This window comes from Aythya marila, assembly GCF_965140915.1.
Source record: "Aythya marila genome assembly, chromosome: 13".
NCBI classification, from domain to species: domain Eukaryota; kingdom Metazoa; phylum Chordata; class Aves; order Anseriformes; family Anatidae; genus Aythya; species Aythya marila.
The window spans coordinates 15,834,391-15,846,789 of record NC_139054.1 but is presented as its reverse complement, the minus strand read 5'-3'; positions in this window follow the sequence as shown (position 1 = coordinate 15,846,789).

Genomic DNA, 12,399 nt, shown 5'->3' with positions numbered 1-12,399 from the left:
ATAATTCTTGCATAACAGGTGGCATCAGCATGGCAAGCAGGAACATGAGTTTGTTGCAGGTCCCTGTAAGAAAGGTGTTGGTTAAAGTACAATGTGAGGTAATATGAGAAGAAAAAAAGGGAAGAGCACAGATATTCTTACATTCCTTCAGTGCTGGGAACCCCAGGTTCTGGGATACAGGACAAATCACTGACCATGGCACACTACCCAGCTCCCACTAGCACTGAGGACCTCAGAGCTTTTATAGGACACCCACAGCAGTGAGCACATCTCTTCCAATCTTCTGCTTTAATAATAACCATAATAAAAAAAAATGTTTTTCACTTCAAGATAAGATGAGGTGCAGGTGTATAATCACTAGGTGCCAAGTGGGAGCTGCGCACTGGATTCCCTGCTGCAATTAGTAGGCTAAATGCATCCAGCAGCCAAGTGTTAAGCACAACACACGCCTGCTCCCATCAGCTGTTAGAAGGATCACTGACTCCTTGATGTATGAGAGCTAAATGTTAGGACCGCTACAATTAATACATTATGTTATTAAACAATAAAGTGAGTAAAAAAACTACTAATGGAACCCCCAAATTTAGAATGTCCAAGAGAGCACATTAAAAAACTGGAAAGGGCCTATATGTCTCAGTGTCCTCATTGCTCTTCTAAGTAGGCATCTCAGCAAACCCATTCAAACGTGACTAAATGAAGGGCATTAAAATACAGCATCTATGCTTGCAATAGAACTCCCAGCATTACCTTTGGAAACAAATGGAAATCCCAACAGTTTTATTTTCTTTGTCCCTCAATCACAATGGGAATAAGAAAGAAGAAAAGGAGAAGTGCACTAAAGTTTGGAGGAAAATATCACACAGCAAATTCATCTGTGATACAATTTTAGTTGCTTTTGTGGTGGCTATGATGGTCCTTCATTTCCAATCACTTCTTGTTAGTTAAGTCTCTGCATCTGCACTGTACATCAATTCCAAATCATTTTTTTTTCCCTGTAGCTTCTCATAAGGTTTGCAGGATGATGATAATTTGCAACATTAATAATAAAGCGAGTGGAGTCATTGAAAGGAACTCTACAGTGCTGCACAATGTACAGGTACAATAGCAATACTGCTTCTTCCTCTTCCCAAGGGCAACTTCACACACCAGGCAAAAAAGTAACAAAGGAAGGGAGAAATAAGCATGTTGAGTTGAGGAGTAGAAAGCATGGATTGAGTAAGAGATACACTTCTTAGCCAGCCACTACCACCCTCACGACCTACTCCCAAACTACTGATTATTATGCCACAGAGCATAATTTTGAGTAGGACCCCCAAGGCATAAAGAGTGCTGACTTCTGTCGGGGAGATTTTATCAAGTAATAGATGGAGCCATGGGGAAAGTACAGAGCAGAACTGAGCTGCTGAAGCTGGGGAATGCTCACAGTTGAAAACATTCTGCTGAGCTCCTGGACTATGGGTGGTGAAGGGGCTGTTGACATTCCCTGACACTGATGACGTCCTCGGTGCCATATGTCTGGGCCAAGTGCAGCGGTTCCCAAAACCTGCTTACAGATGCTGTGGTGCAGTTACGTCTTCTGTAACACAGGACATCAATAGATATCGCTTGCAAGAACACAATTAGCTCACCTCTTGTAACTACCAAAGGTGTCACAGGACTAGTACAACACGTGCTGCCTCTGAGGTTATATTGCTAAAAGTGATTCAAAAATCCAGTCTGGCCCCTGACAGCCCCTTCAGAAGGTTTTACACCTCAGCATAGGTTGCAACTACAAACAGGCATCCAGCAATCTGCATGCAGGGACCATCCCTCTCCTCCGTGAAATTCAGTACAATCAAATGGAGCAGCTCAGCTGTCCCTGGTATTTTTAGACTCCCCAGTTGTGTTGCTTTGCTTTAGATTAATAATCTGCCAGCCATGCTGTGATGGGGCTGTGGGACAGCACCTCCAGCCTGCTTAAAGTCAGAAGTTCTTTAGTTAATTGAAGCATCACTTGCAGAGATGGAAAATCACTACGGAGACATGAGGCAAGGAAATGTCGAGTGGTTTTGTTTTGTTTTTTCCTTTATAGTTGCTAGATGTTTTTAATGGAAAGAAAACAAAATGTCATCGTAACAACTCTTGATGCAATTGCCTGACACTTATGCCCACTTCCAGCAGAGTTTAGGAAGCTAACGGATGAACACAGATTTTTATCTGCTTTGTTGCTCTTGGAACTGAACTGAATAATATCATAACAAATAGTTAAGTTTCTTCTCTTTTCTAGTGAACAGCTACAAGCAGATTGTGCTTTTTCTCATATGCATTTTTTTTTCAAAATTATTTTTACAGGACTCTTCTTGCTTATTGCCTTGCAATTTGAGCTGTGCTTCTTGGTTTTGAAAAGTGGCATTGTTTCTGCTCCCTGAATAGAAACGTTCTCCCTGAACATCATGAAACATGCTCATATAAAGTTTACTTGCTGCATGAACTTGAGAAAGTGGATATAAATCTGACTTTTGCAAAGAGCCAGGTTACTGACAACTCACTTGCATGAACATTCATGGAATGGGACCACAAGAGAAGCCTGAGCAAGGCCAAAGCAGATGTGTTTACATTTTCAAACAAATCTCTGTAGATAATGTTTTGCAATATGTGTCTACCACTGTGAGGAATAAAGCCCATCAGTCTCCGCGATCCCGGACTTCCCTAAGGACACAGAGCTATTCTCCCTGCTGTCAAGCAGGAAAGAGAGAAGGAAGTTGTTTCCTGGATTTTATTATTATTTTTTTTAAACAGAGCTTCCAATTTGCAGTAAAGCTCTGCATGAGTGAATCAGTGACTGAGGGCTGGGAATGGGTGTCTTCCCCTCGGCGTTGCGCCAGGTTAGCTAAGGGCTGGATTTGGCTGTCTGGCTTTGCTACATCTGGACACTGATAGGGGCAAAAAAGCACTGAGACCTCTTATATAGTAGAATTCAGCCCAAAGCACAGCAGGTACTTTATAGTTATCTCGCAGGTACTTTTCCTCCAGTCTAAGACATGATCTAAGAAAATACAAGTGATATTGTGCATTAAAATATGTATGGCAGAGAGACTGAGCAGAATATTTGCAATACTAACATGTTTCAGGGTCTTAAACTCTTTGTTCCAGTACACAAAGCTCTGACCCAGTCGAGCTTGTTAGCAGCAGCAAATTTATTCCTAACTATTTTTCTTTGATGAAATGGAGTTGTTCTTTTTTTGAGACAGGACTCAATCCATAGTGACAAAGGGTGGATTATCTGCCTCTCAGCAAGCCATTGAAACCTATCAAAGTGAATTTGGATGTGGCTTTAGAAAAACAATTGAAAACATGCCAAGAACTGTATAGCACAGGGAAGGAGAGCAGGGATGGTACTTAAATGCAGTATGATATTAGGATGTTGGCAGCATCTGGAGAATGGAGATGGTGTTTGGCAAATTATAGAAACGGATATAATTCAGGACTGGAGCCAAACACAAGCTTTACTTGGCTGCAGACAGATTTTTCTCTGGGGTTTTGCCCTGCCATACTTAGATTTATTTTTTTTTCCCATTTGTAATGAAGCTCAAATTCCAGCCTTTGTGTATGCACTACAGATGCAGCATCTTTTTAGGTGGGAAAAGAAGCTAGACCTTTTCCTCTGGCCTAGCTTTTATTCAAGGGTAAACAGAGGGGCTTTTGGAGATAGCTTCTTCTTGGAGATCAAATTAAGGAGGGATGTTCCTAGGGCTTACAGAGGAAAAAGTACTTTAGGATTGTTCTACACGGTTTCTCTGAGAGCCTCCTTCTTTATGTTGTGCATATCTGTGGATTTGATCCTGTTGTCTAATTACAGTTCTAATCATCTTACTTATGCATCATTTCCCACTGTAAATAAAAAACATAAATAAATAAATTTATGTAAATAAAAGGAATTTTAGGCAGCTCTTTGCTTTTTTCTTCCAAGTAGATGCACAGACTTGCCCTTTTTTAAAAAAATGACTGATTTTATTGTGAAGTCATGTGTTCATCTAGTCAACATGACGGAGTTGAGTCATCCCATTGTCAGGGAACGCACCCTAGGGAACAATGATGAACAATTGCAGGTTATTTGTCATCAGCGATGTGTGGAGTGCTTAAACACACTGGGTGATAGCAAATGACAGGAAGATGACTTTATACTTATGCATATGAATTATAATATAGTCTGGTGAACTCTTCTGTGGTTTAAGCATAGGGACAATGGCAAACTTCAGGGGAAGGCAAAATGAGTATAATGACTTTAAATTAAAAATAGGGCAGATTTAGATTAGATATCAGGAAGAAATTCTTTACCATGAAGGTGGTGAGACATTGGAACAGGTTACCCAGAGAAGCTGGAAAAAACATTGGAGAAGGATTAAAGGGTAGGGGAGGGAAAACCAGCAGTTTCCCCAGGACTAGGCTCTCTTCACTCCCTGCTGTCCTTCGTCCAGCTCTGCCTGAGACTTTGCCAGCACCGTCACCAGCCTATACAGGATAGCACAGCACTGGAGGAATCCTCCCATCCATCCATCCATCCATACCAGTTACCATCTCATGCTAACTGGTTTCACGTGGCCTGGACAGTCTTTTTCCAGTAGTCCCGGCCCCATGTGAATGGATTGGAAAATTTTACTCCTGCGTGCCCCACTCTCTTAAGGCCAAACACGTTTGCTCTGTATTCAGGCAGGTGCACTGTGTTTAGCATCGTCTTCTTGTTGTTACAGAAAGCAATCTTACTTTTGGGGCTGCTGCAAGGAATTGAGTCTCTTCAGCCACCTCTTTAACTTCGGTGTCTCAAGATTGCTTTAGCCGAAGAGCAATGGAATTAAAGCAGCGGTGATGGATGGTGTGATCAGCCCACTGGACAGGACTGCCCAGTGATGAAGTCCTACCTAGCACTGACTGAGTGTCTATTAAAGCCGCTAGGTAGGTAGATGAAGCATGGATGTTTCTCTACAGTGATCTGGCAAGAATAATATATGGTTGTCTACTGAAGTATTTCAAGGGCACCCTAAGAGCAAACCTGACAGAGGGCAATTTTTCTGGAAATATTTTGTGCTCTTACCTACCAACAAGTAGAACTGAAGTCCATGGTGTAAAGAAGCACAGGCCTATGTTGTGCCCTTGGACAAAAGAACACGCACAGTGAAGAGACCATCAGCCAGCTGGCTCACGCCTGTAGTGTCACCAGAAACTGTAGAAGAAAAAGCATTTATCAGATACAGGTCTCCACTTCCACTGGGGAAACTGTCATGTTTACTCATCCACCCCTGGTCTGGTGCTATCACCCTCAACTCAAGATGACAAATCAGGTTGAAAAGCCCACTGCATCACCCAGCCGCAGGCAGAACCTCGTTGCCCCTGGATAATGCCATTCCAGTTTCTAAGAACTGGTTTACATTTACATTCTCGGAAAATAAACACTTACTAACAATTCCCTTTTCTTGCTTTTCCCACACTTCCTCTTTAATAATAAATAGACCTGATGAAAATTCAGAATGGCAACACAACAGATACCCAGACGGTTCAACTTAGGGAACTTTGGCATATATTTCCCCCTGTTTGCTATTCCCTTACTGAGCTAATCCTTCTTGAGCAGGCAGGAGTGCTGGTAACTTTCTACAGTAAAAAGATGGGAAGAGTTAGGCGTGTGCTCCCGTCAGTGATCACAGTGTTAGCAGTGGCATGAATGCTTTAGATATCTGCCTAGGCAAAAAGAAAAGGGCATGGAAAAAGAGTTATCAAAGTAAGTCCTTACTTGATTATTACTATAAGTGGTAGTAGTATTTTAGCAAGGTATGCAACAGAAAATTTAGCCTTGACTCTTGGAGGTAGAATTCTTCATCTTTATACTTTATATAATCTGTGCAACTACTTTGTACTACTTTGTCATGCTAATGACACCTTATGCCATCTAGAATAATGTGGAGGCTATAATGCAGCCTGTACAAACAAAGTATGACTGGTTCAGACCTTCATTAGCCTTAAGAGACCAGCAGTACACACTTGACCCAATGCTGCAAAGCAAATTCTTTACAGTTTGTATTCAGCAGATATCTTACCTCTTCTTTTTTGTCTCTCTTGCTGAACCAGAGCTAGATCCTGTAAAGACCATAGTGATCCAATTGTTCATCAGCAGAGCAAGCCTAGGGCTTCAACACGCACTTACTTTTCCTGGACCAAGGTTTAAATGAAACACAAAAATGCAACAAAGCAGAAAAAACAAACAAACAAAAAACCCTTTTAGCCCACAGATGAAGATTTTAACTGAGGAACAAAGCCACATTGGGAAAAAAGTTTCTTTTCATGGGGATTAATAGGGATCTTTGTGTTCAGGTTTCAGGATCTGTATAACAAAGCTAGTCTGTTACCCTTGTTTCACTTAACATTTCTGCAGCAAAGAGTTTCCCCTAAGTCAGTGCATTGATAATTTCTTACTAACACTAGAGTGAAAAAATAAAAGAATCACGAACTTTAAATCCGCCTACATAGATGTTCAAAATCATGTGACATTGATGTTCCTTTTTTCTTTCTTCATCAACCCCCTTTTCACAAGATCATACATGTACAAGGCAGAGAACCGACCAGTTTGTACATTAGCTGTGCATTTCTCATCTTTCACCTTTTATTCCTAAAACACATAATTATCTCCCCCATAAATATTTCAATATTCAGTACAACTCAGATGCTAGACAGACTCTACTCCTTTAGGGAGCTATTTTGGCACTACCTGTTCCTAAGAAATTCCCCTGCAGTGAGAACTTAATGTTTCTCATTGTGGCAAGAAATTCACTTCAGTGAGAAATGCTTGATAACATTTATCATTTCCTACATATTGCTCTGTAATTTTTAACATTAAATAAAATACCAAACAAAAGTTTTAGCCTGCCCAGGCTCTTTGTGTACAAGATTGCAGAAGAGATTATAAATGATCTTCCTTCCCACAATGTCTCCAGCAGTGCTTGAGCAATCTGATGGAAAGATCCCAGCATGGAAATAACTAAATCTGTGAAAAAATTTATGCTGAGTTCTCATTAAATTGCAGATATTTGCATAGCTAGGATCTTATTCCATCTTAGTCTTTCTTTTCCAAACGGAAGCCTGAAGTTGTTCTTTTGCCTACATAAATGCCAGTGTAGTATAATCATAATAAAATAAACTATCTGTATATTTCAGATGTCACTCCTTTCAGTGAGAGACTCTGAATGAAACTGTCCGTGCCATTTAGAATTTTATCACCATTTCTCCTGATGAAATTATGCATCTGGGAAATTCTGTAGTAGTCCTTTCTCCCTTTTTATTTTTTTTTTTATTCTAAAAAAAAAAGTTTATGTAGTGAGCTGTACTGCTTTTCTTGTTATTTAAATCCTCTTAAGGAAATAAAAGAATTTAGGAACCAAAGTAACCAGTTACCTTAGTTTATCCTGTTTAATCTGTTAGCCATGCCTGTATCTCCAGTTCTGCCACAGTTGAGGTATCCTGCTTAACAACATGCAGGCAGACTTCTTTTTATCCAGGTGGCAGCCACTCACATCCATGCAAAAAGGATGATTGTCTAAATTTGTGTTTCTTCTTCTTAGTCACAAACGGAGCACAAGAAGGGCTATTTCTTTTCCTGTCTAACTCTTGCTAGAATACTGTTTTATATGGTTCCAAGTTGTTTAATAATACTGTGTGAAGGTTGAACATCTGATTCTTTTTATGTTCTCCTCACCTATGGGGCTGAGAACCAGGTGTCAGCATCCGACCATCTGAATTCTGTTCTGTATTTCCTGGTAAGTTACTAAGTGTGTTGGTTCAGTCTCTGTATCAGGTGTTTTGCTTGCAGAACAGAATAGGAAAAAAAAAAAAACAAGGTTGGAAGGGACCTCTGTAGGTAACCTAGTTGAACCTCCTACTCAAAAGAAGACTAACTTCAATTAAGGTTAAGTCTAATAATTACTTACATTTAGAAAGGCTGGAGTGTGATGCAAAAGTAGGGATAGTTTCCATAAGATTAGTCTTGCTGTTGAACCTCTGAATCCTGAAGCTGATATTCCCCTTAGTGGTTCTATTATTTCCATGATTATGAATAATTTCTTGCCCTCCTTGTACTCTCCAATTATATCTTTATTTTCTAATATGCATGTTTGTGGATTTTTTCTGTTGATTGCTTTTGACTAGAAGACCTCAAACCAGAGCTATTTTAAGACTGAGAGGAAGAACATCAAATCTTTAAAAAATAGTGCAGCAATACATCAATGTGTTTCCCAGACCGTTTAATATGCATGATCAGTATGCTGAGCAGTCACCCCTTCTATAAGGCCATTAGCTATGCTTCCACAGAGAGTATCAGGCTGGACAACACTAGATTTACCAATAACTAAGATTATATTGCAATTTGGAAGTAAATAAACGTATCTGTTTTACTGGCTGTTGATGTTCTGACAACCAGCAATTTTTCTCAGTCACTGTGCATAACAAACTTCATCTGTCATACTTAGATCACTGGGAAAGCAATGGGCAGTGTGCTGCAGGAAACAATCGTGTGCTGAAAAGATGTTCTACCAGATTTCTGTTGTTTGTATGGATTTTTTTACAATTTTCTTTCCCTGAACACTCTCTCTCCTCTGCTATGGCCAAGGAGGGATGTGCACAGAGGTTCATCTTCCTGACCCTGGGCTAGCCACATCCCCAGCAGCTGTGGGGAAAGTTCAAGCTGCAAAACAAAGCTGGAGCTACTTCAGTTACCTGCAAGGGGTGCCAGCCCACCAAGAGATGCCAGTGACACATCTAGACGAGGAGCCACGACATCAGGTCTGAAATGGATGGATGCTTTTCTGCTGCTGGCTTCTCTGACTTCAGGATCCTATAAAGAGATCCGAGCAAATTACTGAGGTCCACTCTGAGTAGTCATTGTGAGACAAATTATCAATTGTACGTTTCAATTAGTGAAACTAAAAGCCCTAAGTTCAGTTCAACCACCTAAATCGAAAGAAAAATTGGCAGAATCGAAGATTTATACACCAGCTGTTTGTGTCAGAAATGACATCAACATTTTTTAATGTGTTCAGGACTTGCTCTGTGTCAGAGGCAGAAGACAAACTGCCCCCACACCGTTCTGCAAACACAACCCCGGCTTGCAACAGCCCTTATTTCAGTCTCAAGGCTCAACAGTGCAGTGCAGTCCTGACCTAACGTGTCATCAGCCCTTACTGGCAATATCCTCTTCTGGGGAGGGTGCCAATCACAGCGAATCCTTCCATTTGGTGACACTTCTGCATTTGGGAAAATGTCACCCAGCTGAGACTAAAAAATTAATTCATATATGACATATGCCTCCCTTGAGCAGCTGAAGATTGGTTCTTTAGTCTTTCCATTCCACTTGTCTCTGCCATGTCTTCCAGTTCCACATCCTACCAGACTGTCTACGCATCAGGTTATTTCTGACTGACTTTACAGCAGATCTCATGAATTTGTTACAATACTGAAATGGAGCCGTACTCTGAAAAGTGACTTTGTAAAATAAACAGATAAATAAAATCTCATCCTAGAGCTCTACATTCATTAAGTGTCAGTAAGTGCACATCACGCTTGCCTAGGTAACAAGGAATGGACTCACATCTCTCTGCAGGGCTCTTTCTGCACACTCAGCCCAGATACTAGCAGGTAACAAAGATATGCAGACCAAATAGTGCCCTCTATTTCAAATGTGGAACCCCACTACTTTTAGTGGGACTCTAGGGACATGATTGATGGCCTGACCTGCAAACAAGGGAGGGCTCGCTCTGCTGGTTTGCATTTGAAATTCATGTAATACATATGTTGGTGTCATGCAAGACAAAACAGGCTCCAGATTGGTGTTGCCTAGCTTTGCTCCTTCTAGAAGACTAACGGAAAAAAATGTAGTAAAATTAGTCTCTGCTGCTAATGGGAGAGGTGAATACAGATGTCAAATGGAAAAGAAAAAAAAAAAAAAAAAAAGGCTATTATCTTCTCTGTCAAACTCTGTCATTTTAGACCAAACTTTCAGCTGATAATTAATCAAGTTGAAAAGTTTTATCTCAGGTGAGGAACAGGGTCCTTAAATTGTCTCTTGGTTTGAAGAGGGGATCTTGAAAAAGACCTTTAGAGGAGTTTTAATGCCAAGGTTGGTGAGGAATACAAAGAGCTACTTTAGCTTAACCAATGGCTGTAAGCAAGCTGCGCATTCTGAAGATGCTCTGGTGACCACTTCTCTTACCGTGTGCAAGCAAGTGTGCAGCTGATTGCTGGAACAGAAAATGGGGTGGACCTGCCTGCTTCTCTTGAATATCTCCGCACCTGCACTGCAGCTTTGTGGTCGGCTCTGCTGAGCTCTGCCAACATGCAGCATCTCTCCTTCCCATCAGGGAGCTAGAATAAAAGCGAATTTTGTCAGCTCCGTGGATTGCACTCTTCCAGTCGATGCCCCGGGAACACAGGGCGCTCTGCTCCCCTGCGAGCGGCTGCCAGGGCTGGTGGTTTATCAATCACTGGCACCCTCTGCTGGAAGAGAACACAGAGAAGATTTTATCGCTTCGAAATACGGTCAGAATCACCTCTGATAGAAAAGAGGAATATCTCTTCAGGCTTCTGCCATGTTGCTGCTGTCTGGCTGTAGGAACCAAGAGCATCTCTTGCAGCAGTCCCATTTACCTCAAGGTTCTGCTGGGAGTCAGTGGCAGAAGGCAGTGAAGGGACAGATACTCCACCAAGAATGTCAACAGCTCAAGCAGAAGTGAGCTAGGGTCCAGGTAAGCTCTGCCTTAGCAAGCTCTGCACACACTTGAGCATGTGGCAGTGGCCTAAGGACAAGGCCAGGTCTCTGTCACACAGCTCTGTGGACACAGCTGTAATACCTGGGGTATTATCTGACGAGCAGTACAGGATTGTGGCTCTTAATTACGCTATCAAAGTTACAGCGTGAATGAGCTCATCCTGGTATTAATCAGTTCAGCTGGGGCAAAAGGACCAGCAATTGGTACAAGTTGAGTTTTTGTAACCCACAACCAACTCCTGGTGCAATCCTAAGGGTGCTCCCTACTGTAATAACACATAAACCACCGCAGGGCTGGCCCGGCAGCCCGAGTTAACCCTTGAGGACAGACAGCTCTCAGACGGCTGCAGAAATGAAGGGCAGCAGCCCAGAAGACTGGTTGAACTTCAAAGCCACACTTTAAATTGCTTCCCTTCTTTTGCCCACTGATTATTTTGCATTATATCTGAGATCAGTCAGGGGGGAGGGAAAGACTTTGAGCAGGAGACTAAAGTAACACAGGACAGAACCGTTCGATGTCTTAATGTCTGGGGGATTTAGTCCCTTATCTCAGATGCCAGCTGGGGAGAATGAAAGACTTTTCTTGGCATTAGATGAAAATTAAAGCATCGCTTCTAAGAAGTAATGGTCAAACTGAAAGAGGTTCAGAGGTTCACCTTGAGGTTTGGCTTTGATTAAGCATCCAGAAATATCAATGCCTCTATAAATGGTCTGAACCTCTCAGTAATGAACAGGGGCAGGAGGGTACCCTGTTCCTCCAGCACTTTCTGCCATTCCCTGGGCACGGGAGGACAGCTAGAAGTGGCCACTTTGCTTCCATCTGTGCTCAGAAATTATTCAGTTCTTATTTTAGTGGCCATGGAGCAGGAAGGTAAAATAGTAAAAATACCGAGTGAGCTGAACTTTTCTAAATGTCCAGAAAGGTTTGGGTTCTGTGAAGGCAGCAGTTTGATTTACTGGTTGTTTTTCTGTTTATCTTCTTCAGGCATTTCCCTGTGGCTAAATTCCAAGGGATCAGTTTTGCTGCACATGCCGTGGCTTGCGGTTCAGCGCGCTTCCCAGCTGCCATCCCTCCCTGATCTGCCCCGTGCTCATCACACATCGAGGAGTCCTGCACAGCCAAGGGCTCACCCCGTTGGTGTCAAGACATTTTGGACCACTGGAGCCAAATTTATCCCACATTCATCTGAGACATCCACACCAGCTATTGTAGGCTGCCCCAGTGCTATGCTGTGATGAATTGTGCCAGGGCAATGATGATAAAAAAGGATTAAAAGGAGGGATTGTGACAGGTGGTGCCCAAACCACAAGCCAGTGAAGATAAAGCCACTTCCACCGTGGATGTACGACAGGCACGTGGTCTGCCAGCGGATTCAAAGCAGAGATAAGTGGCTGATGGCATAGGAGGTTTCTCTGAAATGTCAGAGGGATTGCAGAACTGCCAAGCAGATCGCAACTTGTGTCTGCAGAATGTAAGAAAGTGTCAAGAGAGACAGTCACAAGAGACATCAAAGCAATTTCAAGAAAGAAATAGTATCAGAAGAATGAGTCCCGCAATGGACATCTAAATCACTGCTTAATTTAATCCCCAATAAAGGTATCTACAGTCTAAGTAC